At 51.7% G+C, this 25,833-nt stretch overlaps 1 protein-coding gene across 21 annotated transcripts in view; it reads right to left on the bottom strand.

The window, feature by feature from the left end:
- Positions 1-25,833, bottom strand: part of GDPD5 (glycerophosphodiester phosphodiesterase domain containing 5) — a 107,317-nt gene that overhangs the window by 70,923 nt on the left and 10,561 nt on the right. For 4 of the 21 annotated variants that reach the window (XM_064288707.1, XM_064288708.1, XM_064288696.1 and 1 more), the window contains exons 2-4: positions 16,692-16,805; positions 16,368-16,431; positions 2,089-2,168 (exon numbers count right to left, since the gene is read on the bottom strand). The exons of 1 other annotated variant lie outside the window; for it this stretch is intronic. The gene's annotated coding sequence lies outside the window, so the exon portion shown is untranslated. Of the gene's footprint in view, positions 1-2,088; positions 2,172-16,367; positions 16,432-16,691; positions 16,806-19,899; positions 19,921-25,833 lie in introns of those variants that run through there. 16 more of the 21 variants (XM_064288710.1, XM_023538929.2, XM_023538921.2 and 13 more) reach the window with 9 other exon arrangements.

The following is a 25,833-nucleotide window of genomic DNA, read 5'->3' on the forward strand; positions in this document are numbered from 1 at the left end:
AATTGTCATGAATCTGCCACTCCCCTTTAGCTGTTACAGTTGAAAATAGGCTTCAGATATATACCCTGTTGTACTGTGCTAATGAGGGCCTATGCTGTTGAAATGGGTCTACACAGGTCTAGCCAGGGGTGAAAGGCATTCAAAGCTTATGGACCCCTTATGCTTGTGCCTAGGCAAAGGGGCTGTGCCTGCCCTGAATTCCCGGCTTAGCGGAGCTGGTAGACTATTTCTTCCCGGTTTGCTAATTTATTCCCTCTCCAAAGCCAGGGGAATGGGTTGAAGCACACGACAGGTCCCACTTCTGGCCCAGGGGGCACGGCAATCACTGAAGCCGGACTGGGACCGGACCAGAGTGAGGAGAGGGCAGGTAAATGGGAGAGAGTTACTTCCTAGATGGAGGGAGGGTTTTTTTGATCCCCCGAGGTAGGTTAGACACTTGCACTTAACTTTTACAGATTCAGCACCGGTTCCCTCTGGTTTTGGAGGCTTGAGCAGACTCTCCACCATTCAGTTTCTCCTAGCATGGGAAACACGTCCCGAGCACTACTGCTTGCCTCAGCCCGCGTGTGCCGACCGATCCAGTTTGTAGGGAGCTGGCTGGGTCAGGTCTGGTAAATCGTCACTGCTTCTGAACTGTCTCTCCCTCCCCCTGCTATTCAGTCTGACTCCTCAACTTTGTCTTCGATGTTCAGGGCACCTAGATTGTCATATACAACCTATTCATTTGTTTTTTTGGGTCTTTATTGTAAGACGCACCACAGGAAGCATCTGACTACTCCATCATCTCGGCCCTGCCTCCAAAACCAAATCTCTTAATGCAAACCTTGTAATAACAGGCTGCCACTAAAAGTCACGCCCAGCAAGCCTTCCCTCCATTAGATAGATATGAATACTGAGGCCCAGAGGGGACAAGGAACTGCCCAAGGTCACCAGCAAGTTGGTGTCAGAAATCCAAGTCCTTGACTCTCAGCCCAGTGCTTCCACCACACCTCACTGTTCCTCTGCAGGGGAAAGAAAGTGCCACAGGTTCTCCTGGAGGGATTCAAGGCCCTCAGACCCCACCTGGGCCAGCTACCCTGGAATCCAGATGTGGAAATGGCTTGATATGGAGGGCACGCCCATCCCCACCTCGCCCAAGTTCTCCTGCTCTCTGCAGGGCTCCTCCTCCACCAGGCTGGGTAAGGCCAGACAGTCTAACATTCTTTCATTTCCTCTCTCCTACCTCCTTTTTTTTTTTACCTCCAGTCTCTAGCCAATGCTCAGTCTCAGGGCCACCCAGCTGGGGTGGAAGGCATAGAGAGTGACATTGCTGGGCCTGTCTCCACCCCCACTTTGGCTTTTTAGCACGGGGCCAGTGGGAGCCTATGAATCACTTGAAGGAAGTGCTGGGCCCCAAACAGGAAGTGGCTGTTCAAGCAGAAACCTCCTGAAGGATCTCTCCAGGGCCCTGGGGCATGTGGCTGGGTGGTACGATCTGATGAAGGAAGGGAACTAACTGGGAGATAGCAACACCTGCTCAGATTTTACCTGAAACTCAAACTCAAAGGTTTCTCAAACTTGTAAAACCTGCCCTGGGGGCTTTTCTGCTGTGGACTTGCTATGTGATCTTAGGCAGTCAGTGTCCCTTCCTAAGTCTCAGTTCCCTCATCTGTAGAATCAGGGGGCTGAACTAGAAGACTGTCATTCTACAATGAAATGAAGATTGGAGAAAGTGAGTATAGGGGTTCTCTTTTTTATTTAAATAATTTATTTTTGTTGTTGAAAATATACACAGCAAAACATACACTAACTCAACTATTTCTACATGCACAATTCAGTGACATCGACTACCTTCTTCAAGTGGTGCGACCATCCTCACCCTCCTCTTCTGAATTATTGCTTCACCGTTAACGTAAATTCACTGCCCCCAACCTTCCCATCTAACCTTCTGAGCTGTTGTTGCCAATGTGATCCCATTTAAAGAACCATATAGACAGTTCTTTAAAGAGCACAGTGCTCAAGGCAGGCATTCTTTACTAATTAAGCTAACTATTGTTTGATTTAAAGAAGGCTTCTGGGAATATTTTTGGTTTCAGATTTGAAAATTACCTCAGAGCAATAGTTTCAGGGTTCATCCAACCTCAATGGCTCCAGAAAGTGTGGATTCCATGAGAATATGAAATTCTTTTCTGCTGAATACAAGTTTTTAATGAATGAACAAATGAATATATGAATGAAATGAATGAATGAATGAAGATGCCTAGATTTAAATCCCAGCTGTTGCCTAAGATCCCATCACTTATCTTTTGTTAACTGTCTGATAGAGATCTCCTCATTGGCACTAAGACCCACTCCCAGAACCACCCTTAGATGCAGGAAAGAGGGGCTGATATTTTGAGTATATAATAATGTATGAATTATAAGTCTTATTACTCATCCAAACATCACTAGCCCATCAACAAAATACCCAAAAATACAGAGGTGGAGAGAGGCTCAGGGGGTACTTGCCCCTGGGTGCAAGTCCAAGGGGCACCAGGTGAGGCACAGGATAACATTCTGAGGTGCCGCAATTATAAAAGGTGCCGACTGAGGTAGCCAGGCAAGAGGGGGAAGGCGTTTCTGCTGACCAGTCCCTGCCATCAATATCTATTCATCTTGAAATTGGGGGCAGTGCACAACTTAGAGATTGCCCCGGGTGCTCATTACCCTCGCTATGTCCCCATAGACACGTGCAATAATGATTAAATTCTGTCTTCTTTGATAGTTTGCTGTCATTAACTCTACACATATATTTCAACTTACATTATGAAGGTATTTCTTGATTTTCTTTATAACCTTCAAATATTTGATAAAGATGTTGTTATTAGGTGCCATAGAGTCAATTCCAACTTACAGCAACCCCAGGTGACAGAGTAGAACTGTCCTATAGGGTTTCCTCGGCTGAATCCTAAAGAAGCAGATTGCCAGGTCTGTCTTCCTCAGAGCCGTTGGATGGGCTCAAACCGACAACCTTCGAGTTAGTAGTAGAGCACTTAACCATTGTGCAACCAGGCCTTCTTCTTCGACAAAGATGTATGGGCCCCTGTTTGTATTTTAGGGATGGGCCTATCTGTTCCCTGCCTCTTGCACTTGTGGGACCCAGGCTACCTGCGCTGGCCACCTCACCTCTCTGAGCACTGGCTGCGCTAATAACCAGGCCTGCCTTCCCAGAATAACCTACTTTTACAAAGTGCTCTACACACAGGAGGGTCCTTAGGCTTAGATGTGGGCCTTATTTCCAGGGGGTACTCCCATTCCTTCAAGGACGGGGGCCATTACTCAACCAGCCTCTCCCCCAGATCCAGCATTCCTTAAAGTCCCTTCGACTCCTCCACCATCTCACAGCAGAGCACGGTTCTAGGAGTCGTTCACCCCTGGCGCTTGCTGCTGCCATCCTGCTGCACAGGAAGCTGGTTGGGAGGCCCCAGCAGCTTCGGTCCATCAGGCCCATAGCCTCCTGACCTTCGGGTTGGGTGAATGGACCTGACAACCCGTGGCCTCCACGACTGGTTTTCTCCTCCTCTGCACCCCTACTAAGGAGCCCTGGTGGTACAGTGGTTAAAGTGATCGACTGCTAACCAAAAGGTTCGTGGTTTGAATCCATGAGCAGTTCCATGGGGTAAAGATGTGGCAGTCTGCTTCTGTAGAGATTTACAGCCTTGGAAACCCCACGGGTTGGCTATGAGTCAGAATCAACTCCATGGCAGTGGGTTTGATTTGGTTTGGCACCCCTACTTAGCCCACTTCTACCCCTGACCCCATCCCCTGTCCCCTTATTCTGGGCCTAGTGGCCACGGTATCCTCCCTTTGGCTAAAGCCACCAAAATGCACCCTCTGCCCCATGACATCTGGGCTGACAAATCTCCCTAGTTCCTGCCCACCACCCTTCCTTCCTAGTATCTTTCACAAAGAGCTTCCAGAGGGCAGAAATGGGGCTCTAGAGGGGGGTAGGGGTGTAGAGGAGAGAGCAGGAGACTGAGAGCCAGGTGGCCTGGGTTCTGGTCCTGCCACTGGAAGGCAGATCAGCATCCTCTCTGGGCTCAGCTTCTTCATTTGTCAAATGAGGATACTGCACCCTGCCCAGACTCCCTCCTCATGGACTATTGGGAAAATCTAGTGAGCAGGACATGAAAGGGCTTTGTAAACTGTAAAGTGCTAAGCGGATGTAATGGGGTCCTAAAATCCATCTCTCTTGTGTTTCCTACCCTGCCTGGCACACCACTGAGAATCCATCTATTATAATGCTACCCACCCTTTGTGGAGGGTTGGCCATATACCAACGAAGAAGCGGAGATTTCTCTATGCCTTATCTCACTTGTTCCTTTTTGCCTCCCATTGCAGTAGGTATTCTACAGATGGCAATATGGAGGCTCAATGGGGTTTTCAGTCCCTTGCTCAAGGGCACAGCTAGCAAGTAGCAGAGCCAGGATTCACACTCATTCTGTCTGACTCCCAAGTCCATCTAGCACAACCATAAATCTAGTCATTAAGATATTTACTGAGCTCTCCTGGGTGCCTGGAGAGGCACCTGAAGAGGAACCCAGGACCCAGCGGGATAGATAGGGCTCTTGTCTGGAGAAGCCCGGAGTCTAATGGTATAGACAGAAATATCTAGAGTGTGATGTGAACAAAGGGAGGCAGGAGCCCAGGGAAGAGGCATGGGAGTGCCTTCTTGGTGGATCAAAGCTGTCTCCCAGCCTAGCACAGGGCTGGACCCACCACAGGCAGCAACAAACACCAGTGAGTGAGCAAACTTGTTTCCCCTACATCCACTGCCCCAGCCCAGCCGCTCCCTGCCTGCCTCCCAGGCAAGGCGGGCAGAGGGGCTCTAGACATTCTAGATTCTTGCTTCCTTCTCTGGGGCTACCACCGTATGCACACCTTTACCCCTGGGATCTGTGGGTTTCCTGGGCCTTCAGATAGGGCAGAGCAGAGGCCTAGAAGTGAACTGGACATTAAGCCCAGTAAAAGCAGCACCATGCCCATCTGTGCACAGAATCCTTATATAGCAGGTACTCAATAAATGGTTGTCAAAAGAGCTAATGACTAAACAGCAAAGACTGACCACTCTGGTACCTAGCCTAGTTCATCCTGACCACTGGGGCGGGGTGGGCAGGGCTGGTTAGCGCAGGTCCTGAATCAGAGTGGCTGGGGGCTGGGGGCCAGAGCAGAGCTGATAAAAGGCAAGGTGCCCACCTAAACAGCCATGGGGCTAGGATCAGGCCCTGACACTCTCACCTCCACCTTTTTGCTGTGTGGTCATGGGCAAATCACTTCACCTCTCTGGGCATCAGCTGTGTCAAGCAGGGATTAATACTGTGTTGAAATCACCTAATTCTAGATGAGCTCATCTAAAACTCTGCTTGGAAACATGAGGCTCAGAGAGGGGAGGTGTCTTGGTCCAAGTCACATAGCAGGTGACGGAGTCTGGACTAGAACCCATGTCTGTCATGCTCTTTGGGGCTGGATTACCAGATGCCCCAGGGCAGGGAAGCCCAGTGTCCTGAGTGGGGAGGCCAGACTGTGAGTGACATCCTTTGTGACATCACACGGCGCAGGAAAGAGGCCAGGGGTAGCTTCTAGCATGGCCAACCCAGATGGCCTCATCATCTATAGTCACTAGAGTCAAAGCCCTAGAATTTGGTCAGAATGGCCCGGAAGTACAACTTATGTTTGTTCTTTCCTGGAACACGCTGACCAGCATGAGTTCTCCAAGCGACCCCTGAGTGCCTTCTACGGAAAAAGCCCTGTAGACACAGTGGGGTGAACTGAGAAAAAACAACATCAACTCAGGTGCAGGATGGACTACCTGGGCCTTGATTTCCCCCTTGGCATTTGATATCTCCATGGCCCTTTCCCCTCTCCTGTTTGACAAAGCCGATGCCCAGAGAGGTAAAGGGATTTGTCTGTGATCACACAGCAAAAAGGTGGTGGTGACACCCTCTGGGCTGGACAGGCAGAGGGCAGAGGTAGACATCTCTGGAAGGGGCTACAGCAGGGCACCAGGGGAAATGTCTAAGGTTAGGACAGGCCCTGGCTGGGTCAGAGAGATTGCTGGAAATCAAGTCTTCTGGGGAAACACAGGGCTGGGGCCAGGTCTGCCTCGTGAGGGAGTTCTGTGGGATTCTGCCTCTGGAAGCTGAGATAGACCAACATCTGGGGCTAGGGGAGCAGGGGGTCCCAGGGAGGCTCTCAGAAGGTACTGCCTTTGCTGATCATGCAATCCTGGGGCACCACCTCTCTGCACCCCCTTTTCAACCCAGAAGAATAGCGTCACTTACTGAGTGCTTCCTATGTGCCAGGTTCTGGGGAATTAGCACCTCACACACTTTATCATGTATAGTCCACGCACGGATCCTGGGGAGCAGACTTGGCAGTACTCAACCTATGCCCCGAGAGCTCCCTTTTCCATCTTGGGCATACCAGGCTACGTTCCCTCACAACAGCCAGCACCTGCGGTTCTGTGAGGGAGGACTGTCCTCAGGCTGCCAGAATCCCCTTCCCAATGCCTGGCCTGACCAAGCGGAGGTAGGAGTTCTCCAGCATCCTTGCTATGGCACGGCCAGCTCAGAGGTGTGACCTACACTATCCCCAAAGCCCCTCTGCAGACAAAGCTCCCTCCATGGGACTTGGCTTGAAGTCACACTCTTCTTTCACATCCTTCTCTTTCTGGTCCTACCTTACCTACTCCCTTAGCAGTTTTTTCTCCCCCCTCTGGAAAAACTTTCTCGTAAATCACTTACACACAAATCCTTGTCCCAGGGTCTGCTCCTAGATCACCTAGCCTCAGAGACCTAGGAGGTAGGGGTCATTAATTTTCCCATTTCAGTGATGCAGAAACTGAGGCTTAGGGAGGCTTACAGCTTTGCTAACAACCCCACGTCTGGCAAGCAGCTGAGCAAGACCTGCCAGATGGCCAAGCCTGAGCAGACCTTGGCACTGACCACTCTGCACTACTGACATCATCCAAGCCTGTTTATATCCCTGAACGCTGTCTCCTCCTGGTCATCTGGGCTAGCTTTTTTTTTTTTTAAACTGGAAGGAATGGAGGAGAATCTGTGGATGATCCAAGAGAATGACTAAGTTCTTGGATTCCTCTCGTTGGCTCAGACCCTGTTTTGGTCAATCCTTGTGAACCAGGGCGGGTCTGACATTCTGGGAATGCAAGGAAGACTTCAAACCAACTTCATGAAAACAAGTTGTAAAAACACTGGCCGCCACTCAAAGCCACTGCTGTTCAGCTTGGCTCCCCGGAATAGGGATGAACGAGTTCACCAGAAGGGAACACACAGCAGGAAAGACTTAGGCTAGACCTAAAGGAAGAACTTCCCAGGGTGGGGCTGGGCGTGGCCTCTCTGGAAGTAGGTGAATTAGACGTCCTGACAATGTCGGGCCTTGTTGGAAGCGTCTGAAACCACCTGATGCCAACACTGCCCAGAAGGAGCTCCAACTACTGACCTGGAATCGGGTTTACGAGGATGCTCTGAGTTTATGGGGCTTCTGCCTCCCAGATCAATCCCCCACACCCCAGCACGGTTGCTCCCACTTTGCAGACCAGAAGATGAAGGCCTGGAGCAGAGCTTAGGGCAGGGCTGAGGGCTGCAGGTGCCCACCACGGTCCCTCCTCTACCCTCTGCTCTCCACAACCAGCCCTCTGGGAAAAGCCACCACCTCCAGGCACCTTCCCCAGGACCCTGCAGCAGAGGACTACCAGCAGGTGTTTATAAATGAGCATCTTCTCTTTCTCCCCCGCACTCTGCATCTCATCTCTCCTCCCTCTTGCTCCTTCCAGCCAGCAATTAACAGGCCTGTGTCTCACTCAAGGTGCACTGGTTAAGAGCTCTGCTACCTGAAAGGCTGGCAGTTCAAATCCACCAGATGCTCTGTGGAAGAAAGATGTGGTGGTTTGCTTCTGTAAAGATTACAGCCTTGGAACCCTATGGGCAGTTCTATTTTGTCCTACAGGGTCTCTATGAGTCGGAAATGACTCGACAGCAACGTAATTGGCTTTTTTGTTTTGAGTCTCACCCAGTCTACCCGTCCCACCCCTTTCCAGTTAGCACTCTTTTTCTTTCCTCCCTTTTCATCCAAACTTCTGGAAGAGTTGTCTATACTCCTGTCTCCATTTCCTCCCTCCCACCGATTGCTAAAGCCACCGCCATCTGTTCCCACCATGTTCAAAAATGATCTTTATATGGATAAATCCACTGGCCATTTCTCAAACCTCAGCTGATACTGTGAACCTCACCCACCTTCTGGAAACGTTCTTTCCCTGGCTTCCAGGGCACCAACTGCTCTGGGTTTCCCTCCTCCCTCTGGGCCTCACCTCCTCAGCTGAGTTGGCCCCTATTTCTGTGACCAGTACTGCTGCTCTCTATCCTAAGCCCTTTCTCTCCCCTTGCCCTTCACACTCTCCTTGGTCAACATTCCCGTGGCTTCAACCACCCCTGCGTACTAATGACTCTCAAATCTGTCTCTGCCGGGACCAGGCTCAAGATCTGAGTATCCAATGGCCCTCTGGTCACCTCCCCCGGAGCATCCCACAGAGGCTCATGCCCATAGTGGCCAAATGGGAACTCATCACCTTCCCACTAACCCTGCTCCTCCGCTTGCTCTCCCAGCTCAAGGCACCTCCATTACCCCCAGCCACCATGCAGGCCTGGAAGCTGGGGGTCACCCTTCCCACCTTGCTCTTCTCAAACTCCTGTCTGTCTCCAAGCCCTGCTCCACTCTCCGTCCCCTTGCCCTCATCTCCCACTAAACAACCCCCAAGTCTCAGCTCAAACTCCTCCTACAGGAAGTCTACCCTGGCTCCCACAGGCAGACCCTGACCTGCCTTTTCCTGTTTTCATGTGCCCTGTCTGCCCCTCAGCCAGCAGCTGTCCTAGTGTCCTGCTGCACGGATGACTGCCCAGTCTGGCTCCAGAAGGGTAGGAGTTATGTCTGATGCAACTTTGGGTCCCTAGCACCTAGCCCAAGTTCGGCACATAGGGGACCCAGGAAGGGTTTCTCAAATCTGGGAACTTGTATTTCGGCTGACTTTGCTCCATTGGTGAGGATCTTCCTTCAGCCCACAGGCCCCTCAGGGCGAGGGCTGTCTCCTTGCTCTGCCCCTCTTTAGAGCTCAAAACCCACAGGCGCTTAGCCTCCTCTTGAGATAGAACCAGAGGAGGAGAGAGATCTCCTGGAGGCAGGCCCTGGCTTCCTCCACACACAAACACACACACACACACAGGCATATAAAAATACACCAGCTGCACAGTCACAGACAGATACAGGTAAATGCATATGAACACACTGACACTAGCACACAGGCTCATGGAAGTACACATAGATGTGCAAAGATAGGCCCTGTGGACACGAGCATCCTGGAAACAGCATGGACCACTGCCTCCTTTGGGTACCAGCCTCACTCTGCATCACTGTCACTGGCTCCAGGAGTCAAGGTTGACTTGGCCAGAGCTCAGCACCAGCTCTCCCTGGCTCTAGTACAGGGGCTCAGAGAGAGCCAGCAACAGCCCCTCATCCTCAGGGAGGTACTCTGCCCTTCCTTCCCTCATGGTTTCTGCAATCTCCTCCTCCAGGAAGCCCTCCCTTACATGGCAGAAAGCTTCTTACACTGAGTCCCACAGCCCTCCCTTTCAGTGCCAGGTTGCGGGGTAGGGGAGCAATGCACCCAGAGGGGATGGGGATCTTGCCAGGGTCCCACCCCAGTCCTTCCCTTGGGCCCCTTCCCATCTGTAAAGGGAGGGCTGCACCAGCCCAGTCACAGCTAGGATCAAGGTGCCCCCTTTCCCAGCCCGAGTCCTGCCTTACCTCCAAATCCCAGCTCAAAATGCTCCTTCTGAGTAGCCCTGGGTGGCTCCCTTTCCCGGATGCAGCACCAGCATCAGTGGGACAAGAACCCAGCACTAGAGACTTCATCTAATCCTCAGGACAACCCCACTGGGATAGGTACCCTTATGCCCATTTTACTGATGAGAAAACCAAGGCTCAGAGAGAGCTCCACAGCCAAGTCCTTCTTGTTTTCCTTGAACTCAGTTAGACTTTGGTTAATACTCCCAACCAGGGCCTCCCCCCAGAAGAGAAGGCTGGCTTTACAGGGTAGCTGTGGGGAGGCTGCAAGAGGAGCTGTGGGTGGAGTGCCTGGCACAGAGACGCCCTGCCCCAAAAGGGTGCCTCATCTCACCTGAATCTAAGGCAGCCCTGAGCACCCCTGAACCTGGCTGCAGCCACATGAAAGGCCTAAGGCTGGCTCCTTTACTAACTTGCTGTGAGATGTGGGGCCTCAATTTCCCTATCTATGATATGAGGGGGGCTGGGTGCCACAGTCTCAGGAACTGTTCCAACTGGACCCTAAGAGGCTATAATCAGAGTGAGGAAGAGTGTTGGAAAAGGAGACCATGGTGGGTGCAGGGAGTGCCCCACAGATGGGGCTGGGGGTAGAGGAGGCCACTGGGTGTTCTTTGGCTGCCACCTGTCCCAGGGTTGGCTGCCAGACTGCTCCAAGCCCTCCTGCCAAGGCAGTCCCCCTACCCACTGGAGAGTCAATCGGAGCTGGGAAAAATCACATGTATCCAACAGGAAGAGCAGGGAAAGCAAGCCAGGGTGGATATGGTTACTGCATGCAAAATGACTAACCCCCCCCTCCCCGCCACCGCCTGCAAACTCCTGGGTGTGAGCCCCCTGTGGTTCCGGACCTCTCCCTATACCCCCTTCCTACCAATTCCAGTCCCTCCCCAACTCCTGCTGATTCCACCTCAGAAGTGGGTCCCCCATTACAGCACTCATCCTCTCATAACTCTGAGAAACAGCCCAGGACTCCCTGGAATCTACAGGGTCAGGTACAAACCCGAATGCAAGGCTTTTCTCACCTTGGCCTCCACTTATCTTACTGGTCAGCCTCTCCCTCTTTGCCTCAGGAGAGCCACTGCCACCTGGAGCTAAGTCCCTGCTCCCCACCTTTGGACAACTAGTTCCCTCTGCATGGAATGCCTTCCCACCTGCCTCTTGCATGGTGAACTTCTACAGATTCTTCAGTACCCAGTTGGGAAATACTGCTGTTCAGTGGATTGGTGACTGCAGTGGGAGTCAAGTCCTAAAGTCAGCACATGGTGAGAAAATTGCATATGGTCAAAGTCCGTATGCAATATATATGATCCTTGACTATATATAGCTACTGCTTGCATAGAATGCCTAGGTACTGTTCTAGACACTACCCGTCTTTTAACTCATTTAACCTTCACGACTGTGGCAAATTTGTTTCCAAGGGTGTCCGCAGCAATATCTCCCATCCCACATGCTCTGCTTACAATGAAACTTTGACATTCTTCTCATGGGGAGGTGGGGTCTGTGTTACCTCCACTTGAGTCTGGGAGGGCTTATGACTAATGGCTGAAGTGACACAGCGTGACTTCTAAGGCCAGGTCATCAAAGGTGAAGCAGCTTGTGTCTCGCTCCTGCTGGAGCCCTGGCCACTGTGTAAGCAGTCTGGCTGCTTTGAGGCCGCCATGCTGTGGGGAAGCCCAGACAAGCCCACCAAGAGACACCACATGGAGACACCCTGAGAAGACATGAAGAGAAAGAGAAGCCCAGCCAGCCTTGCTATTCTAGCTCCAGCCACCGTCTGACTATAACTACACCAGACACCCTGAGGCAGAACGACTCGGCTGAGCCCATATTAAATTCCTGACCCACAGAAGCTGTGAGATAATAAAACGATTGTTGTTCTACAAAGCCACTAAGTTGTGGGCGATTTGTTATGTAACAGTGTCAACTGGAACAACAACTCTATAAAGTAGTAACTATTATTATCCCCCAAGGAGCCCTGGTGGCACAGTAGTTAAGTGCTCAGCTGCTTAACCAAAAGGTTGGTGGTTTGAACAGCGGGAGAAAGCTCTGGCAGTCTGCTTTGGTAAAGATTACAGCCTTGGAAACCTTATGCGGCTGTTCTGTTCTGTACAGAGTTGATTCTGCTCTGAATCAGAATCAACTCGACAGCAATGGGTTTGGTTTGGTTGTTATCATTATCCTCAATTTAAAAAAGAGGTCTCTGAGGCACAGAGAGGTAAAGCAACTTGCCCAGGGTCACAGAGCTAGTAACTAGCATAGCCAGGCTTTGAACCCTGGCACTTTTGTCCCAGAATCCACACTACTGACTGCTATGCCAGACTAACTGCCTCCAAGGTCTGATTGGTCTCCAGGCCCTCAGCAGGCCTCAGGGAGTGGTTGCTGAATAAATGACTGAAGGAAGGAATAGGCAAATAAACAGCTGAATGAGAGTGAGGAAAAGCACAATGAGTGAGCGTCCAGGTGCAAGGCAGGGCCCTTAGATAAGCCTGCATGCACCATGCAAATGAGTCTAACATGACACCCTGGTCAATGGGGCAGTGCCAATGTCTACAGCCCTGGGAGAAGTCAGGAGATCAGAGGAGCCTGACAGATGCCACCTGCCTCTGTGCCTTCACAGGGATTTTCATTAAATGCTCATTTCCCTGTTCCCTACCTCTCCCAACCCTGAATGTTGAAGGACTACACATACCTAGGCCCCTGGGGAGCCAATCCCTCCTAAGGAGAAGGCCTGTGGATCCTGGGACTGCAGGAGGAAGGTTCCCAGGCTGGTGACCTGAGATTTAATCTTAGCACGGCCATTGGCTGACTGTGTGAACTTGGGCAAGTCCTTGGCCCTCTTTGGGCCCAGGTACTCTCCAGCTCCAATATTCTAAGACTTGCCAGATGCTGAGCTGGCCTTATGGATGAGGGTAGAGGTGTTTATGGGTATATGGGCCCTATAATACATGGGCAAAAGAGATCCAGGTGGATAACAAGAATGAATCCCACCTACCAGTCACTGCGAGCCTACCGTGTGCCAAGCATTTTTACACGGACAATTTTTAATCCTTGCAGCAACACCACTAGGCTCAGTTCCAAATGAGGAAAGACTCAGATTCACAGGAAGCCAGGATCCAATTCAGGCCCATTCAGCTTCAAAACTCCCACTCTTGGTGTAGAGAGAGGGATTAGGAAGGGCATTAAGGAAAGAAGTCTGAAGAGGCTTTGCAGAAGAGGATGTATGCATTGGGCAGGATTTGAGCAAGTACAGATGGGCCTAGACAACCTTACAGATAGACAAAGACTCGGACCTTTGGCCTCTGTCTGCCTGCCTGTCTCCCTCTCTCCCAGGATCCAGCTGACTCTATTCCCCGGCCCACCCCAGGCCCACTGGGTCTTGCCAAAAGCAGTACCACAAAGAGGAGGAGGCATTGGCCTGGAAGGAAGGAGGAGTTCCTTGAACAAATACTATGAATTCCAGGCCCACTTGCTACATGACCTTGAACCAGTCCCTATTCTCTGGGGCTTCAGTGTTCCTGTCTGTACAATCAGAGAATGACCTGGGATTCCTAAATGTCCTTCCAATCCTTACACTGGGAATAATCTCTAGGGATGGAGAGCCAAGGACCTGCAAAGAGGGGGGACCAGGACCCTCCCTGGTAGGAAGACCAAGAATCTGGAGCCGTAGCCTCCTGACTGCCCAAAGCAACCCCTGCCCACTCCACAGAAGAGGAATCTGAGGCCCAAGGGGGTTTTGTTTAATTCAAATTTAACAAACATGTGCCTGCACCTACTACATGGAAGGCATTCTCTACAAAAGAGAAGGCTGAGGCTCAGAGAGGTGAGACTGTTTGCCCAAGTCACCTGCTTGTTTGTGCTAGGACCACAATTCCTCCTCCCAATCCAGTGCTGTTCCTCCTACTCCATGCTGCCCCAAATGGAAATGATGCTAGCAGAAGGTAAAGCATGACTCATTGCAGCAAGAGAGATGCAAAGTCCTCCATGCCCAGGGCTCTTTCGAAGAATTCTGACTCTCACATCTTCACCTCGACTCTCAGCAATTCCTACTTTCTCCTTCACAAGCTTTGTCCCTAGAAGGAAGGAGGTGGGATAGTCCTATGTTCCTATCCCAAGTACTAGCTGGGCCTCAGTGTTGTCATGCACATCATGGGGACAAGGACACCTCCTCGCAGTGCCCTTGTGAGGGTTAGATGAGGCAAGGGCACAAAATGCTGAGCCCAGGGTCTGGCACACAGTAGGCTCTCAATAAAGGGTCACCGCTGTAGATTCTTTCCTTTCAAAGCCATCTCCATCGACCTTTCTGTTCCTCTCAGAGGCCGGATTGTTTGTTTGGGTGCTTCCCAGAAGAGATTGTCCCCCAGGACACTGTGTGATGATGCTCAGACAGCCCCAGGGAGGAGAAGGGAGGAGGGATGAGCCTTGCTTGGTGGAAAGAGTAAAAATCATCATCACGTGGAAACGAGGGAGAAATCCTGGGGAAGCCCAGCCACTGCCCCAGCACCCTTCAATCACCTCTCCCGCCTCCACAAGGAGGACCCAGGGCTGGCCCCAGATCCTGGTTAATAAGATCTCTGGGGCCTGGCTGGGAGGCCTGATATGATCAGGCTGCTGCTTAAATCACACAAAGCCTTCTATTCTTAGCTGAGCAGGAGCCTTGTTCCTTCCCAGCTGCCCATTAGCGCTAACCAACTCCGGGAGCGCCAACTACAGTGATGGGGGCGTGGGGGCCAGTCTCCCAGAGCTCATCAAGGTGCGGATAACAGAATGACAAGGAGGTGGGGGCAGCTGATGTTTCTGACCTGACTGAAGTCTGAGTTCCCCACAGGCGGGTTCTCAGGGAGCCTGCATAGGGGCTGCCTGGGCAAGATGGAGGTTTGGATCAGATGACCCCTAAGGTCTCTTCCAACTCCAGTCTGGTTCCCAAAGTCTTGATTTCATAGGGTCAAGATTCTAAGCTTCCATGGTCCAGTGCTTCCAAGATTTGGGAATAGAAAGATCCCAGAGTTCTAGAGTATCAAGATTCCAGGATGCCAACAAAGACCAGAGGCATGCCCCATACCCTCCCATACCCTTCACACCCCCACAGTCACCACTCTTTCCCCCACAGGCCCTTAAGAGGATGAAGATGGACAACTCTCTCCCAACTCTGGGGTCAATGACATGAATGGCCTGAGGGTACTAGAGCCTTGAGGTCAGCAATACCCAAAACCCCACATAGATCTCATGGGGGAGGAATTCCCGGGGGCCTAAGAATTGCAGGAGTAACAGGGGAAAGGATCAGGCAGGCCAAAGCTGTTCTAGGGCTCACCAACACCAGGCACTTCTGGGCCAGGCTTCCACAGTCCTTGTGTGCTCCGTGCTCCATGCCAACAGAGCTAGCACCTTTGTCAACAGGCTCAGAGCTGGGGACAACCTGCCCACAGTCATGGCTGGAGAGTGGAAGAGCCGGGTGAGAAGCACAGGCCTGGCTGGCTTCCGAGATCAGTCCTCATCTCACACTGCTTCACTGAAGGCCAAAAGTTCCTGTGACCAGCTCTTTCAGTATCCTCTTTTTGATGGGACAACTGACACCCAGAGAGCGGAAGGTCAGGTGCTGAAGGTCACACAGGGAGCTGGTGACAGAGCCGGGCAGAATGGTTCCCAGGCTGGGGGGCACTGACTACCCTCCACCCCCTGGCTGGGCTCCCACCATTGGTCCTTCTCTGGATTCTTCCTCTTTACCTTCCTGGAACAGGGATTCCCAGAACACGGGTGCCTCCTGCTCTCTCTGGTCCCCTGGCATTGGACACAGTGCCTGGTCCATGAGGTGAACCAGGGGGTGGGGCAGTGTGTCCCAGCAGACTCTCTCAGCCCCATGCCTGAGGCTGCTCAGCTGAGCACACGCACGGTCTGGCGAGGGCTGACCCTGATATGTGTCGGGAACACTCACGGAGCACTTGCTGGGAACACTCAGAGGCTACCTAACCAGCTGTCCTATTAAGGAAAAGTAAATCAGGCTCCACTCGGCTGGCTGTCACAGAGCCTGCTGGGCACCTGAACAGGGAACCTAGCCTCGGCTTCTGAGACCTTGGCCTGTACCCTGGCCATCCTCCCACAGGCTCCCTCAAGCACCTATGACGTACCAGGAATTTTTTGTTGTTGTTGTTAAGAAAAATAGGGTTTTATAGATTACTTCTCAACTAATCCTTACAACAACCTCCATTTTACAGAAGAGGAAACCAAGGGTCAGGGAATACTAGGGACTCACTTAAAGTCACCTGGCTGATATGGCAGAGTCAGAACCCATGCCCAGGTCTGCCTAGCCCCATGGCTTTACCGGGTCCCAGAGGGAAGTTCAACAAGTACAAGGTGATTTACAGGCTCCTGGAACTAAAACCAAACTCACTGTCATAGGACAGAGTAGAGCTGCCCCATAGGGTTTCCAAGGCTGTAAATCTTTATGGAAGCAGACTGCCACATCTTTCTCCCAGGGTGGCTGGTGGATTCGAACTACTGACCTTTCAGTTAGCAGCTGAACGCTTTGACCACTGCACCACCAGGGCTCCTTCGGAGGCTCCTCTGCTGGGGTAATAAGGGTAAGAATATGTTTAAGCTGCAGTGACCATTTCAAGGAGCTTAACAGAAAATGTCCCCTTCTAGAGAGGCCCCTGATAAAGTATCTAAAAACATCCCATTTATTTGCTCTGAGCTAGAATTAGATTGTTGCTGCAAATCAATGGCCTACTATGCACCAGGTACCCTACTAGGTCTCCCACCCACTGGGTTGTTTGCTTTGGCCTCACAAGAGGCTTGTAAGGTTGGCCTTATCAGCCCCATCTTACCGATGAAAAGATGAGAACCACTGAAGCTCAGAGAGGCTCCATCACAAATCCAAGTTTGCACAGGTGGTTGGAGCCAGGACAGGAACCCAGGTGTGTCAGGTTCCACTGTGAGGCCTTTTAAAGAAAAGTGGGGAGTCGGGGATGAGTAGGCTGATGTTTACGTTCATTGGGTTCTTTCCTCCATAAACTGCTTAAATTCCTTTTGACACGCTTCACTGTATCCTTCTGCCTGTTCCTCACCCCCAACACCTTCACCCAAGCAGAGGGAACACCTGTGAGGCCTCTGAGTGCCAGCTCAGCCCAGCTGTCTGTCCCTGGCCCCAGCCCCCTCAGGAACCAGGGCACTGAGAAGGTGCCTCCTGAATCTGTCCCCCCTGAACCCCCATCCTGGGCTGGGGTGGCTTTGACCAAGCAAGCACAGATGCCACAGGCACTGCTGAAATAAAACAGCCTTCACACCAGAGATCTGAGTCGCCCTGACTAACATCTCCTGGCATCAACTGGGAAGTGGGGAGATGGAAGGGGCGACAATCTGGTTCTGCCCCTTGGGCCCTATTGCCTCCAGCCCCAACTGACACCCCCACAGACATTCAGGGACACAGAGTCCTCTGGATGTGGGCAGGCTTGGCACAGACAAGTTGTGAGGGTGGGGTGGGGGTAGGGAAGAGTTCCTATCACACACTCCCCACCCTTCCTCACAGGCCAGGACCCAGCACTCTGCAGGCTTCTGGATTGTAGCAGGGGAGGGGGCGGTATCTGGTCCTAGGCCCCAGCAGGCAGGAGGTGCAGCCTTCGTTTCTCCTATTCAGACACACACAAACACAGGACTATAGACACACAGCCCTGGCAAGAGTGTACGACTTGTGCATAATTCATGGGCTCCTACCACTCTGGCCTGGATAAAACATACCCAGCAGGACATGCCTGCCTGGAGAATAGTGAGCTGCCACCAGGGAGCACTTCCCAGAAAGGAGGTGAGTGGGCCGGAAGCCCAGGGATTAACAGACACTGGACAAATGAATATTGTTAACAATGAAAACTGTTTACATGTGTGTGGGGTCAGTTTATAATATGCTTTCACAAATATCTCATGGGATAGTCACAAAAGCCCAGTGTGAGAGTACTATAATTTCCATTTTACAGATGAGGAAACTGAGGCTTAGATTAATTTGCCTATTTTTACATAAATGGAAGAAGGAGAACCTACCCCTAATCCCAAACTTCCTACCCTGCACCAAGCTGCTGCGTGCACACAACCCTCAAGCCTAGCAGGGCTCAACCTGCAACTCCCCTGCCCCCAACGCCAAGATCTGGGCCTGTAGAAGAGCCATCAGTTAGGACACCAGGGCAGTGTGTCCCGGGCTCAAGGAGCTAAATGCTGAAAGAAGAGAGAATGAGGAACAAATTCCACCAGCAGAGTCAGCCTGACCTCCGCCCTAGCAAACTCACTGCCCCACCCTGGGAGCCGCTGGCCCTGCCCAGTTGGGACAGTGGGAGTGGGCCAGGAAGCTGGGGGAAAAGTAGTCCAGTCTTCCCCTGCACGCACAGCCAAGAATTCCTTAGAGCCCTTCCCAGCTGGAAGGGACGTGCTAGGTAACCTTGCCCAACCATGAGTATGAGGAATCAGAGGCCCACAGAGGGGAAGGGACTTGTCCAAGGTCCCACAGTGGAACCGTGAAAGAGTCCGCTTGGTCCACAAACATTGGCTGGGCACCAGCCAATCATAGTGCCAGGTGCTGGGGATGCAGGGATGAATGGCTGCTCCCACTCTGCTGGTGTCTAGCTCTTGTGACCAGTCCCAGCCAGCTTCTCCAGCCCCATCTCCAACGATCCCCTTTTCTTCCTTCTGCTCCCATTCGCATCCTACCGGGCTCCTTACAGTGTCTTGAAGATGCTTCTTCCATTTATGTAAAGTAGGTTCTGCTTCTTGCATTTATGTGAAATGGTCAAGTTTCCACCTTTACACCTTTGTTCCTGCTGTCACTCTACCAAGAATGCCCTTCCCAGCTCTCTCCCAGCCTGCCTCCCTCACTCTTACCTCTCCTCTTCTTTGTGGAGGCTCCTCCCTCACCCCCAAGCTCAGGCTGATGAATCCCAGGAGAAATGCTCCCTCCCTCCCACCCTCCTTTCCACCTCTGAGCCTCCCCACACTACTGACCTCCCTTACAACATCTGTGCCCTCTGCCTGGGCTAATTGTTTCTGGCATCAGCTCACTCACTCCATTCCACATGCGAGACCCCTTAAGACCCAGTACTAAGCAGGGGCTTGGTAAAGCTCTGCTGAGTTGAGTAAACCTGCCTGTCACCCACCTACCCACCACACGATTTAAAAATCCCTTCTTCCTTGTAAGGCTTGTATTTTGATTTCTTTAAAAACCATTAGTGGGCACGGGTAAATGAAATGGAACGTTCTTAGTCAGACTCATCTTGGCATTTCCCAGGCGCTGGCTCTGGTGCCTGGCGCACAGGAGGTGACTGAGAAATGTTCGTGTGGTGGATGAAAGAATAAAAATATCTCCACCTTGCACTTCCCCAGGCTGCCTGAAATTCCACCGTTATTATCAATTCTTCCCTGGGGCTAAAAAGGGCTCCCTGTGATCCTCTCTCAAACTGCAAACCGCCCTGGGCCAGGAAACAAGCTTTATCTAGCTGGAGGCTTCCCCTGTGCAAAACGGGAAAGTAAAGGCGAAAGTGAGGGCGTGACAGATCAGCTTTTCCCAAAGTGTTTTCTCTAGAATATTAGTCCCAGGCACTGCTCTGTGAAAAAGGAGCTTCCTATTCAAATAAGCTTTGGAAAGCCTGGCTGCCCCATTATGCCACCTCTTGGGGGTCCCTAATTCATACCAACATATAAACGCCCTGTTTTGATTTATGTGACCTAGTATTTTTCCCATATGTGTGTGCCCATGTGTCCTAGAACCCATTGCCACCCCATGGAGCTAGGGCCCGTCAGAGTACAGTTGGGGAAGTGTGGACTAGATGGCATCCCCGGGTCCATTTGGGAAGAGGGCTGTGCACTAAAGGGTGTCTGCAGGCTGGCACCCAGCTGAGGCCACACTTCCTTGCACTGATCATTCTATACAGGCAGAAGGTCCAACCTGACCCAGCACCAACAATCTTTTGTGATAGATACAGAAAACGAATGAGGTATCATATAGCTTGGAAATGGAGCACAGAGGAGAGAGAAACTACAGGGCAGGCTGGAGACCTGAGTTCCAAGGCAATTTTGCTGCTCACTGCAGGCCATCGGGCAGGGGACCTCATCCTGCTGAGCTCTGCTTTCATCGTCTGCAAAATGGGGCTGATGCTATTCTCAGGGCCGCTGCGAAGACTCAGTGTGGTAATGCAGGCAGAGGCAGATTATAAACTGTAAAGTGCTGTTGCAGCATTTGTCACTTGCATCATTATTTCCCCGGAAGCACTGCCAGGAGGATGTGGTCGTGTCTTGACTGATCACAAGTTGCTACAGAGGTCCTCCATCAGGACTAATTGATTGATTGGATGAATGAATCCCCAGCAAAGCCCAGGCTCACCAACAACGGGTTGAATAGACATGAATGAATGAATTAACCAATTCTAATAAGCTCAATTGTCCCATTTCTTAGTCCCTCAACTGGTAGAAGCAACAAATTAGGAAGGGAACACACACACACAGGTTGTTATTGTCAGACACCATCGAGTCCATTCCAACTCATGGTGACCCCATGTGGCAGAGTAGGATTGCCCCACAGGGTTTCCTAGGCAATAATCTTTACAAGAGCAGATCACCAAGATCTTTCTCCCATGGAACCACTGGGTGGGTTTGAACTGCCAACCTTTCAGTTAGCAGCTGAGCACTTAAAACTTGCATCACCAGGGCTCCTTTACACATGCAGGAAGGGAGAAGAAAGAGATTCCAGCTACTGGAGGAAGGTCTGTGGGCAGCAGAATGAAGGGGCAGTGTGAGAGATGCCAGGAACCAGCAAAAAAAACTAGAGCTAAGCTCGTGCAGCAGCCTGGGGTCATTGGGACAGGGCGCATAGGTCTCGGCCCTCCCAGCCAAGCAGTCAATGTTCACAGGGCCCAGCCCTGACAGCTGAACCATGTTGGTACTGTGCTCAATCCTTTTCACAAAGGTGTTCCAATCAAAATGATGAAGAGTTATTTTTAAAGGGGATAGAGAGCAGAAGGAAGCTTAGAGGCAAAGGGTACTGGGTTACCCAGAAAAATGTGTCACATTATATACCAACTCATCAACATATTGATACATAAGACAAACATTTTTCAAGTGCCAACTGTGTGCCAGGCAAATGCTGCTAGGTACTGGGGACGCAAGAACACGTCAGATAGCATCACAAATTGAAGATTCTGATAAATGAGGTGTTGGGTCACTACAGGACGGAGAGGGAGGTGTTGTGGAAAAAAGCCATGGACAGGAAGTCAGGAGGACCAAGCTAAATGGCCATGTGATGTCAGACAAGTCACCTTTCTTCTCTGAGCTTCCATCTTTCCATCTATAAAACCAAAAAAACCAAACCCACCGTCACTGAGTTGATTCCCACTCACAGTGACCCCATAGGGTTTCCAAGGCTGTAAATCTCTATGGAAGCAGACTCTCGCGTCTTTCTCCCGTGGAGCTGCTGTGGCTTCCAGCTGCCAACCTTTCTATTAGCAGTCTAGCGCTTTAACCACTGAGCCACCAGGGCTCCTTTTTCTATCTATAAAGTGGGGCTAATAACAAAAATCGTGAAAACTACTGCATTGCACCAGGCACTGAACCAGTAGTTTTATCTCACCTAAGGCTCACAGCCAGCAAGGCAGGTATTGCTAACTGCTTATTGTGGGATGCTATTGTCCCTTTCACAGATGAGCAAAGGGAGGTTCTCCTGGTTAACTTGCCTAAAGTCAGAGAGGTGGAGGGAGTCAGAATTTAAACTCAGGTTTATCTGATTCCAGAGCTCACTCTGTCCTGGCCTCCCAAACAAGCCCCATACTGCCTCTTCCCAGGCGGCTGTGAGGGTTCAGAGACTTTGTGGATATAAAAACACTTTGTAAAGTTAAACTATTATGTGTCCAACGCCAACAAGAGATGTCTTGATTCCTCCATGAAATCAAACACTGAAGTTCACGGGGGCATTCAGAACTGATCCCTCGACCTCCTGCATTCCTTGGCCAGCTTCCTCCCAGAGAAAGGAACCCAAACTCCCAGGAGCCCAGCTAACCCCTTGTAGCCTGCAGCAGGGCCCTTGGTGAGAGCAGTGGCCCCGGAGGGCAGGGTTGCCCCTGGTCACTAAAGGGCCCACTCCCAAGCCAGAAGACAGCCCCATCCACGACCACCTCACTCTGCTGTGCTCCACACTGCCAAGGCCCTAGAGGGCACGAGTCGGGGCCAGGTGCCAGGGGGACTGTGTAGAATCAGAGAGCTCAGGCTCTCTCACCACTCCCCACTGACAGGCTGTGGGACCTTGGCCAGTCACTTCACCTCTCTGAGCCCTGAGTGTGCTAGTAAAATGAGGGGTTAAAGCAGCCTTGTGTGGAAAGAGTCTACTCAAAGGGAAAACTCAACAAACGTGACTGACCTTTAGTTGGATGAATTTGGCTGGGTGGGCAGAAAGAGCAGATCCAGGCTCCAGGCTGTCAAAATCCCTGGTCTGAGGAGGAAGGTACTACCCTATCCCCCAGGAATTCCTCATCTTGAACTCACAGCCTGCCTTGGGAGCCCTGGTCTGGAAGGTGGATTCAAGTCCTACTATCACCAGCCACCAGCCACCAGCAGGGCCCTAACCTGATGGTGTCCCAGGTCAGCTAGGGCCTGGACTGGGGAGAGAGAGGAAAAGGGCCTCTGAGAAGTGCATACAAGAGGCCTGGGCCCAGAGCACCGGTACCCTCACAGGCATATCACAGCTCAGGGGTGCCGTTAACTAGCTTCAGGTCACAGAGCAAAGTAAGTGTCAAGTGGGTGCCAGAGCCCAGGCCTCCCAGCCCAAGACTCACCCCAATACCCTACACCCTCCCCTTTCGGAGCATGAAGAAAGTGAAGAGAAAAAGAACAGTGTAGTCAAGTCAATGCACTCCCCACACCCCGCCCTGGTCAGGAGGCTCTGGTCATTGACAGCTGGGTCCACTGAGCTCTCGGGTGAAAGCTGACATCCATTCGCTCCATTCCCTGCTTCACTCACTGTAGGTGCTGATGGGGTACATTTGGAGGGAAGATGGGGCTCAGTCTGCCTCTGAAGAGACTCCAACAAGAGGAGGTGGGTCCCAGTTGCAGCACAGTGTGGACTTAAATTAGACACAGAAAAGAACTTCCTGAGGAGGTATTAGGAATAGACAGTGCACAGAGAAGGGGAGCAGGATGAGGGTGGTTGTAGAGTCTCCAGTGAAACACAAGATGCTGTCTCATCCATTATGCCATTTTACCTTCAAAACAGTCCTGGAAGGTAAGTGTTGCTGCTCTTATTTTACAGGTGAGCAACTGAGGCTCAGAGAGGTTAAGTGACTTTCCCAGTGTCTTCTAAGCTCTGCACAAAAGAGGCAGAGCTGGGGTTCAAAGTCAGGACTTGGCCTGGATGCCTGCACAGCCGCCTTCTCAGGGAAGCATCTGAGGATCGGGGCACTACCATACCTGCCACGGGCATCTTGCTATTCTTCCTCAGATGCCCATGGTGCAGGGGGACCAGGGGTGAGGGAGGAGAGGGCTCTGTGCTCCACCTGCCCAGCCATGCCCCATGGACACCATCACCTGGAAGCATCAAGGCACTTCCCATGCAATGTGCCCCCAACCATGTCTTCCATCCTTTCCCCTGACCACGCCACCACCAAGGTCCAGGCTCTAACCTTGGCACTCAGTGCCTAGTAGAAACCCCCCGTACTCCCCACACGCCTCACCCAGGCTCCTCATCACAGGGCAGGCCTACACTGTTTGCCTGCTCTCCCCACCCCCCACTATCCCCTATGACTCTCCCAGGCTTGCCCGGCCCTACACTCGCCTTACATGGCCCTCACAGTCTCCAGGGTGGTCAGCTGAGTTCAGGGGGGCATGGCCCATTCTCTGGGTCAGAGGCCGATGTGGGCCCAGGGCTGCCTCCAGAGCCACTAACACCTGCCCAGCTTTAAGGAAAGTGTATAAAGTGGCGACCCTGGCCAAGTCTGGGGGCATTAGGGCTACTGCTCTGTGTACCTGAGCTCACCTGACACCAGCCAGCTCGTGACCTTTGTCTGCTCCAGAGATAGGGCTGTTCCTGGCAAGTTATTGTTGTTAGGTGCCATTGAGTCGGTTCTGACTCATAGTGACCCCATGTACGACAGAACGAAACACTGTCTGGTCCTGCACCATCCTCACAATTGTTGCTATGCTTGAGCCCATTGTTGCAGACACTGTGTCAATCCATCTCGTCGAGGGTCTTCCTCTTTTTTGCTGGCCATCTACTTTACCAAACATAATGTCCTTCTCCAGGGACTGGTCCTCCTGTAAAATGTCCAAAGTACATGGGATGAAGTCTTGCCATCCTTGCTTCTAAGGAGCAGAATGCTGTACTTCCAAGACAGATTTGTTCGTTCTTCTGGCAGTCCATGGTATATTCAATACACCACCCAGAAGCTACCTGTAGTCCGATTTGAGGGAGGAGGCAGGGACTAAGGTAGGCTCTTGGGTCCCTGACTTCTCCTTTGCAGCCACAGGGAGGTTGGAGCACACAGAGGAGGGGAGGCTTGACTTCTCCCAGCCACACTCAGCACTTTGTATCTTACTGACCCAGCCCTAAAGGCCCTCATTTCCATTTCACAGATGGAGAAACAGAGGCGCAGAGGAGCTAAGTCACTCAGTCACAGTCAAAGAGCCAACAAGAAACTGGGCCAGGATACAATCCCAGGTTGGCCTGATAGCAGAAGCTGTGTGGTTTTTTCCTACCACATCATTCTGCTCTTTGAAAACCTACTGTATGCTCAGGCTTTCTGCAGGCCTCCGTTCCCAGCTGCAGCCCCTATGGTCGTGCCTCCTTGCCTTGTGCTAACCCCACCTCCTTCCTAGAACCCCTTTCCTGTCCAATTTGGACCAGCCGAGGTCCTAGCCTGCCAACGAGACTCACCTCAAATGCCCCCTTCTCCACGAAGCCTCCCCTGCCTTCTCTCATTCTCCTCTGAGTTTTGTTTCCTGCTCATGGCAGCCCAGCCTGCCCAGCGTTGAAGAGAATGAGCTGTGCCCTGACCACCAGGCCCCCTCCACTCCCAGCCTCAAGGGCTTCCCCAGGACAGGGACAACCTGATTCATCTTCGTCTTACAGCTCCCAGCAGACATTCTGAGACAGAATTTGGGAATATCCAGTCTGACCTCAAGAAGCCCTGGTGGCGCAGTGGTTAAGTGCTCAGCTGCTAACTGAAAGGTGGAAAGGTCGGTAGTTCAAACCCAGCAGCGGCTCGATGGGGGAAAGATGTGGCAGCCTGCTTCTGTAAAGATTACAGCCTTGGAAACCCTGCGAGGCAGTTCTACCCTGTCCTATAGGATTGCTATGAGTCAGAATCGACTTGACAGCACACAACAATAATCTGACTCCTTCTTTCACTGAGACTTGATAGAATGAGAGTCCACTTTTCACAGGTTATGGTTTGCAGGAGAGGACTGGGCAGGGCGGGGAGGTGGGAGATGCTAGCTGGCAGGTGGGCGTCAACAATGTGGCAAGCCTCCCAAGAACTATCACAGCCCTGTCACTGGGGCAATCTAGACTGAGGGAGGTAACAGTCCCGGTCCTCTCACTAGTGGTCCAGCCACACCTTGAGTTCTGGGCTCCCCACTATACTACTTACGGTAATAGTAATGTCTGCCATTGACAGGGCACTTCCTGCTCACCAGGCATAGTTTAAGGACTTTACACATACTCACTCATTTAATCTTCCCAAGAACCCTGAGGCACACTGTTTTGTTATCCCTATTTCAAAGGCTAAGAAACTGAGGCACAGAGCAATTAAGGGGCATGTTATATCGTTCTCCAGCTATATTAAGTGGTGGAATCAAGACTTCAGGAGAAAATCTGATTGCAAAGCCTTTGTTCTACCTATTGCTCCACACTGCCTGAAAAAGACAGACAGAAACACACTGAAGCTTGTCCAGAAACAGGGGACTGGGCTGGAGAAAATGTGGAGCCAGGCCCTCTGAGGACCAGTGGGG

Source organism: Loxodonta africana, chromosome 7 (assembly GCF_030014295.1).
Source record: "Loxodonta africana isolate mLoxAfr1 chromosome 7, mLoxAfr1.hap2, whole genome shotgun sequence".
NCBI lineage: Eukaryota > Metazoa > Chordata > Mammalia > Proboscidea > Elephantidae > Loxodonta > Loxodonta africana.